At 34.4% G+C, this 6,757-nt stretch overlaps 1 long non-coding RNA gene across 1 annotated transcript; it reads left to right on the forward strand.

Moving 5' to 3' along the window:
* Nucleotides 1-3,646: 3,646 nt before the first annotated feature.
* LOC137848331 (uncharacterized) lies at nucleotides 3,647-5,742 on the forward strand. Its single transcript, XR_011091294.1, has 2 exons — nucleotides 3,647-3,780; nucleotides 4,485-5,742. It is a non-coding gene; the product is annotated as an uncharacterized lncRNA (long non-coding RNA).
* Nucleotides 5,743-6,757: the final 1,015 nt, after the last annotated feature.

A 6,757-nucleotide genomic window follows, 5' to 3' on the forward strand; every position in this document is an offset into this window, starting at 1 on the left:
AGCATCTACCATATGAAGTATATCAGGAGAAAGTGAACAGTGCAAATCCCCTCAGACTCATTTATTTATACTCCACCATTACATAATTAAGCATCAGTAAGGCTAAATGGCTTTATCTAAGAAGTGCTCCAGATAACCTCAGGTGAATTTACCTGCAGTGGCTAACACCACCTTATACCTGCTCAGATTTTGGAAGACACCGTTTAGTAATTGAAGGCAGCAGCCACTGCCTAGAACTCATCATTAATGCAGATTTGAGATAATGATAGTATGTGTTAATATAGTGGCCTGTGGACTGATTCAGCTAAGAAACAAATAAAACAATTTCACTCAGCAACACGTAACAGCCCTGACACTAAGGCAGTGATTCCTGCTGGCCCAGCCATGCAGAAGACTGATGGCCCCCATCACTTCAGCTGCCAGATCTCATTTTGGCTGCAACTGTTGTTGGAAGCCACAAGCCGCTCTGTTTGTGCTGTTGCTACCTTGCCTTGTATACAAATTACCCTTCCAGAAACAAATCACCACGTTCTCAATGCCACAGCTGACTGAAACACTCAACACAATTGTCACCAATAAACAGTGGAAGATTTGATGTGCTATTTACTGATGAAGGCCTAGCAGCAGGAAATGAAATAAATCAGTAACTTTCCCACAAAATGGGGAAATTATATTATTAGTATATTAGTATTAGTATATATAATTAGTATATTAGCTGCTGTTAAGTAAATATATATTAGTATATTATCTGCAGGTGAGCTGTACTGATTTGAACTCCTAGCCAGTTCACCCTGCAGTCAACCATCAACTTGAGCTGACAGAAGAGTTAGGATTTGTGGGTGAATGGATTTAAGGAAGGGACAACACTGACAACCTCTGCAGTGAAGGGACAACACCAACAACCTCTGCAGTGAAGATAAACCCAGTGAAGCTAGATGGCATTCAAGAAAAGAGGTCTTAGGCTTGAAATCACAGAGCAGAATGTAAGGTGAACACAGTAACCTCACCATTGCCCTCTTTGCAGAAAAATTAGCAAAAGCTTGTTTATTCATGGCTATTATGTGGTAGTGCTCTGGATATTAGATTTTATGAAAAACAGTCTAATTTCTAACCTGCTATTTCTGATCCTTTTCCAGACTTGATTTTTTTTTAACAGGGAGCTGATGTATGTGGAAAGCAGGTGCTGGTTACAGGCACACATGGTGACAGGTAAATGATTACTTTTTCTCTATCCCCACCTCTAAGCTGGGGATTTTCCACTACAGTATCTTTGCTTAGGGAAAATTTTAAAATGGCAGCAGAGTCTCAAGCTGTCTGATTTTAGTGCTGATAGAATGGCACTTGATTTGCTTGACTAAGGAAGCTGCTGGCAAAAAATGTTACAATTGGCAATTTACTTGTCTCCATGAATATTTTGGCTCCATATCAACTTTCTGAAGTTTTTTTCCAGACAGGTGCAGAATAATCTGCACATCTACCATCTAGCAAAACCTAAACTAGATGAAAATATTTTATTTATATAGTCTAAAATGTAGTCTGATATGTTATAAATGTCAATGCTAATGCTACTAATTAAAAGTATGAATTCAGTGTGGAATGAACAGATTTTTCTCATTTACTGCTATTCTATTATTTTCTTTAATTTAGGTTTAAGGTTTGTGATATCAGAAACCTTTCTTACGTGAGTAACACCAGCACAGATACCTTACAGGACTAAATATTTGAGGCTTACTCCCCTCATTTAATGCTTACTCCCCCATTTTCACCTTTAAATATATTACTTCACATGATCTATTAACATTATAAAAAATAATAATTCTGAACAAAATTTGTCAATGTCCTCATGAAATACCTTCTAAACAGAGATCACAGAAATGAAAGATCAAAGTAGGCTATGTTACTAAATTCAGATGCCATACTCAGTTCAGATGCCATAAATTTTACACTCCTGTGGACATTCTCATTTTATTTCTAATATAGCAAATAAAATTTATGTTCACTCTATATGCAACAGGTTTGTATTGTATATTGTTTTGTATGTATAATAGTGTTTTTTGAAACACAAACAGAATGCATTCGGATAAATATACAGCACTCTTAAATCACAATAATTATTTCTAGGTGCACCTTTTGTTTTATATTTCTAATATATAAATTAGATAACATAGAAAAATACTATCCATTGCAAGTAAAGGGATCAGATTCTAAGCCTTACTGTTAGGAGACTGCTATAGAAACTATCTCATCATAAAGTAACTTGCAAAATGTAAGTCAGAAAAATATCATTTAAAAGCAAACATGGAAAACTCTTTTATAAACATTAGGAAGGAATGCTGATTTAGTTCTCATTCAACAAATTATCCCTATGTGACAAGACTTTTAAATACATATTTACGCATGAGCTGTGTGTATATATATATATATATATATAATTTACTTGAATAACAGCTAAAATGATTCTTAAGTTCTTTGTTGAAATACAGCCCTTTATAGCTGGTTTGTAAAGCCAAAATCTAGGGTGATATAAAGTAATTGACATTATAACACCAGCTTTTTTTTGAATATTAGAGCTTCTAAACTATTGGAGCTTCCAAAGTTCATCTTGAAAGGTGGTTCACGAATCTAATTTCCTGCTGCCATTTGTGACTAAGCTGCAAAAGGGTTTATTGCCAATATGCAGTATAAAGCATAATGACATAAAAAAAAAAATATATTAACATCTCTAATTGATTTAAAAGCTTCTTAAAATGACAAACCCTGAGATCCTGAGTCACTGGACATAAATCAGTTTCTGTCAAATACCCACTACTAGTTGAGAATTTTAATCCATGCTTTCATTGTGTATTGCTTATTTTCTGGACATTGTGCAAGAAAGACAGAAATGTTTGGGTTTTTTTGTTTGTTTGTTTTTTGTTTGTTTTTTTTTTTTTTTGTTTGTTTGTTTGTTTTGTTTTTGTTTTTTTTCAAGCAAAGTTTTCAAATTTTCATACCTTCTTTATGCTGTATCTTGCTAAGAGAATTCCCCTGGAAACTTGCGAAGTCACATCTGTTATCCAGCTAGAAACTGAGCTTCTTCTTTATTATAATACCAAACTAAATTCACATATGTAGGAAGTTAAGGATAATAACGTACATTAATAATTATTTACTAAACATCTTCTTACTTGTACCTCTGATATACACATTTTTTCTACTTTGGCTTTCCGGGATTCTGTTTTTCTTCAACACTTTCTGAAAGCTTTTTATTCTACTGCTTTAATTCACCCCAATTCTTTCATGAGGATATTTGAAAATAAAGGATACAGAGCAAGAACAGCTACATCTTCATAAGCAGGAAAGAATCTGAAATAAAAGTAAATTTGCATCATCACATTCACATAGGAAATTTAAGGAAAGAATTTCCAAAAACGTAATGGCTGGTGATACAATGCAGTCAAGTTGTTTATTTTTATCTTCTACAATCTGCAATATTACATATTTAAAATTCAAAGTTGAAGTTGTCTTTGTTAGCATGGATATTTCCTGTCTGCTCTTTAATTAGATTCATTTTTACATAAAATTTTAATAATGACATAAACATTCAGTAGTACTGTGAAGTATTCATCTTGAAGTATGTGTTTGTGCCTTAACAATGCTTCCTGTTTTTCAATCCAGGTTGGCAGAACCATCTCTCAAAATCACAATTGCTGTGCTAAAACCTGCCTGGGAGTATCAGCCCCAACTGGATTCCCATCACAAGGGCTTACTTCCAGAAAATGATATTCCTTGGACAGTATAAATGTAAGCCTACCTTACGACAGTAAGCCTCCCTTTATATATGATGTAGTCAAGCAAGTAATGCTTACTAGCTTTAGAGATGACAACAGTTTTAAGAAATTCAGTTTAACACTTTGTTGTTTCATTCACATTTTAATCATTTTGCTTTAGTTTGCTTGAATCAGTTTGAAGTTCATTTTATGTCTAATGTTTTAACGTCAAAAGCTGCAACCCATTACCCCCAAGGAAACCTGGTTACTGAAAGCACTACTATATATCAATAAGTGTTAGTACATATAGAAAAAGATTAACTGCCTAGGTTTTCTTTAGTGATGAATTCTTTCCTTGTAATGTATTCATAAAAGGCATCTAGATAAGCAGGTAGTCTTCAATCTTTCAGTCCTTAACTAGATTTCTTCAGTTATGTCAGTACACAATACACATATGTCAGAGAAGTCTCACCTTCAGCTCATAATCAATGCTGCCAGCTGTCATAAGTATGTTCAGTTTTCATTTTGTACACTGTGTCCTTGGCACAAATATCAAAAAACATTATTGGGTCCTACGATAGCTGTGATGTATTTTTCTTTGTCTACACCATATGAATATCAGCTGTATATTTAGCTGTTTTTAAACGAAAGGATTACAAGTCCTGTTCAAGCAATATTTGAACAGTTTCATCTCAGCTTAAAGGAAAGTTTTGTTTGTTTGTTTTTCTTCTTTCCTAGCCCTACATGAAGATCACTCACCTTAACTGCTTGTACTGGTATAATTTTACTTGCCTACATACACAAATGAACAGAAAGATGTCACCTGGGGTTTGAAAACAGCTTAAATCAACTGCAGTAGTATGGAAAATGAACCACTCACTAAAGTCAGAAAATGACAGGAGAAGGGACTTAAACAGGTGGAGGAAAGGTTGATTTCAGGTAGACTGAAGGAGTAGAAGAGAGAAGAGTATTCAGGCAGCCATTAGAGCATAGAGAATGAAACAGAGAGGACTAGGGCAGTGTAAAGCAGTCTCTGACTACAGTAAGTCCAAGGTCACTGAATAGCAAACAAAAGAATTACAATAGGTGAAACAAAGGACTTCAGGACACAAAAATGGTTGCTAGAACAACTGCTGAACTGCTGGTTGCACTGAGGGTACAACCGAGCACAAAACCGCCATGAAGAACAGATGTAATTGGGAGAAGCTGATAAAAGCAAGATCAAGAATGCGATGAAAATCAGCTGCACACTTATGGAGATGAGAAGGGAGAGCGTTTCTAGAGTAATTATTAAAACACAGTAATCTCAACATGGTTTTGTGAAAAAGTTCTTCACTGCCCTTGTACTTCAGAGCTCACAAAGGAGAAAAGCAGATAATAAAAGGTCATATTTACAAGAAAGTCAGCATTTGGTATGTGTAACAATAGTTTATAATAAATTTAAGAGGCATCAAAACTAAGGGTTTAAGCAAACTGCATCAGAATCACAGCTTCTTAGTACGTGCCTCCTAAATGAGCACCTCCAGATGAACTTGCACTTCTTGAATTTTGGCACAATGCATATTCTAAACTGCTTCTGGTTCACTAGCTTTCCAAAATGACATTTAATTTGTAATTGCATGACTTAGAAATTATTCTTATGTTTCTGTCATTTTTCATTTTTTCCCCTCTTTACTAATAGACCAAATGTCAATAAAATCATGCTGATATAATGTAATGAATTATATATAATTTTAATATGTACACTTAAATTAGCAACATCCATGCCTAATTACAATTTTTGTTTTTAAAATCTTTAAAAATAGACTCTAGTAAACATCATGGGATTTATAACAGCCTCTGTAATTATTTTCTCTGAATTATTTTTATTGTTCATCTGACCATAATCTTGTCTCTTAAAATTATATATATTCGACAATCAAAACAAGCTGCTAAATAGCTCTGAACTTTGATCTATACCCATAAATAAATAAATAAATTCCAAGTGTTCTTCTAAGCAGGTATTATTCCATATGTATCTTTTAAAATTTTGAGAGAAATTCAAGATTAGTTGGAGAATGTTAGAGGTTGGACTTGATGATCTTGAGGTCTCTTCCAACCTAGACAATTCTGTGATTCTGTGGTGTAAGCTGGGTTAAAAAAGTCATGGGTGAAGTGAGGAGCTGACTGTATGTTTAACTGTTTAGACAGGACCTGGTTTAATGTTAACAGTTTTCAGGAAGAATTAAGTGGGCTTCACTAAAATATATTATATATTTTTTTAATTGATGGCTTTCCCATTCAGTTTTCCTTCGGGAAGTTGAGGATGATGTTGCTCATAAATGGAACACTGTTTTAGCCTTTATTCCTAAAGGAATAATTTACTTGAAAACTTTATTTAATAATCACCAATTTATCTGCTGTACTGCAAGGGGCATTTTGCAACCATATTTCTACATGGCAGCTTTTCTAATCAGCCTTTAAAACAACTTCATCACAAAACCTAAGAGATATTGACATCCTTCCCAGCACTTAGAGACCTCCAAACTGAACAAACTGAAAAAAGGCATCACAGCTACTCCTTTAAAAGTTTCCTCCTGGTAAGAGGGAGAAGTAAACATTTAGATCTATATGCACAGGATTTTGTATCTGACTGCTCAAAATGAATGGACAGGATCGTGTTATAAAAAATCTGAGCAGGGGAAAGTTGGGTTGAAAGATGGCAAGATAATGCCTATACTTAACTGTTTAGTTTAAAGATGTCTCATGGTCCCACTTATGTCAGTGGTAGTTTTGAAAGTAACATCTACCGAAGCTTGTAGGGTTGGTATTCTGTGTTACTCCTACATCTGTCATTATGAAGGTGATAATTATTACTCTCACATTCTGAAACACATCACTTTTATAAAACTTCGGTTTATTGAACCCAAAGAAGCTTCACTCGTAATAATGTGTTTTAGTGTATGTAGAAAGAAGCTGTATGCAACATATGTCTCCAAATTCCCCCAAGTTTCATTGCCAGCAGATGCCAA

Source organism: Anas acuta, chromosome Z (genome assembly GCF_963932015.1).
Source record: "Anas acuta chromosome Z, bAnaAcu1.1, whole genome shotgun sequence".
NCBI classification, from domain to species: Eukaryota; Metazoa; Chordata; class Aves; order Anseriformes; family Anatidae; genus Anas; species Anas acuta.